The sequence below is a fragment of the Mus musculus genome, chromosome 6 (genome assembly GCF_000001635.26).
Source record: "Mus musculus strain C57BL/6J chromosome 6, GRCm38.p6 C57BL/6J".
NCBI lineage: Eukaryota > Metazoa > Chordata > Mammalia > Rodentia > Muridae > Mus > Mus musculus.
Genome location: NC_000072.6, coordinates 136,280,317 through 136,281,682, shown reverse-complemented (window position 1 = coordinate 136,281,682; position 1,366 = coordinate 136,280,317). Strand labels below are relative to the sequence as shown.

Here is a 1,366-nt window from a genome sequence, read left to right as displayed (position 1 = left end):
ACTGAACTCAGGTGGACAGGTTTGAAGGCTATGGTAGAACAAAGCTCTTTGTGGTTTCTTCTACCAGTATCTGGCCTACCTTCCTGTTTGATTTGTTATTTAACTCTCTTTTATTTCAGATGGAAGATGCTCTCCAGCATGTCTCACAAATAGGGGAAGTGGAGACGAAGCCCCTTGTCTTCTGTATTCTTTTGAAAGACAGTACACATTTTTCCCCTTATATCTTTAATATTACTTGAAGCAGTTAGTCTCCTCCCACACCCCTCGGAGGATCCACCATCCCTGGATGTTCTGCAATACCACGTCAATGGGTGTAGAGGGCAGAGCCAGTTTCTAGTCTATTGATTAGCTCCGCAAGTCATTTAATATGTGGTCTTCAGATGGGGGACCCAGCCAGTGTTAAACTGACGAGAACAGGTCTTGCCCTTGATCTTAGTAAGACGGTTAAGAAGTGATCTTTAAAACTAACCATCATTGCATGTGTTGATTTTGTGTATATGTGTATGGGAGGCACGTGTCTGCCACAGCACATGTATGGAGGTTAGAGGGCAACTTTTGGGAGTAGGCTTTCTCTTTCCACCATTTGGCTCCCTGGGATCCGACTCAGGTCCTGAGGTTTGGCAACAAGTACCTTTATCTGCTGGCTACCCTTAGCCCAACACTCCCCTAAGTGCTTTTATTTGAGACAGAGTCTCAGGCATTAGAGTTTGACCTCCAATTTGCTACGTAGACGAGGATGGCCTTGAATTTCCTATCCTCACGGTTTGGTTTTCCAAGTGCTGGAGTTAGAGCAATAGAGGCACCAAAGCCACTTTACAAGATAAGATCTGCAATCCGTGCTATTTTATAGTGAACCCTCCTTTATGATAGTTGCATCTTACCTGACTTCCAAACCTTTCCCTGAGATTTCAATGTGCAGCTCTAAACTGGTCTAGAACTTGCCATACAGCCTGGGCTGGCCGAAGTTTCTCCAAGCTTAGGTGACTTGCAGGTCTATGCTGGGGAGGACCTGCTCCTTAGTACACTGAGTCCAGTGTGCTTCTCATCTAGAAACACAGACACATCCAAAACAGGGTTTAACAACATATGTAGTACCCTGTGACCTACTCAAGTTAGTAGTCAATGTAGTTATTACTAAGTATTATTAACTAACTAACTAACTTAGATAATATAGTTAACCACCATGGTACTGTGCTCAGATATTTATTTTTCTCCTTTCTTGATCTTTTATTCTTGAATTTTTCGAGTTATCAATGCAATGACATCTCTAAGCTATTTGGGTTTTCTAGTTACATATTATATTATTGACCAAGTTTATCTTTTCTCAAACTGGATACATTTTATGTATTTTATTTTGTGTGTCTAG

The 1,366-nt window shown here is 41.7% G+C and overlaps 1 non-coding gene across 1 annotated transcript; it reads right to left on the bottom strand.

Annotated features, from left to right (window-relative positions):
* Window positions 1-266: 266 nt before the first annotated feature.
* Window positions 267-456, bottom strand: Gm26105. The gene has a single exon (XR_003956650.1). It is a non-coding gene; the product is annotated as a U2 spliceosomal RNA (small nuclear RNA).
* Between the last annotated feature and the right edge of the window lie 910 nt (window positions 457-1,366).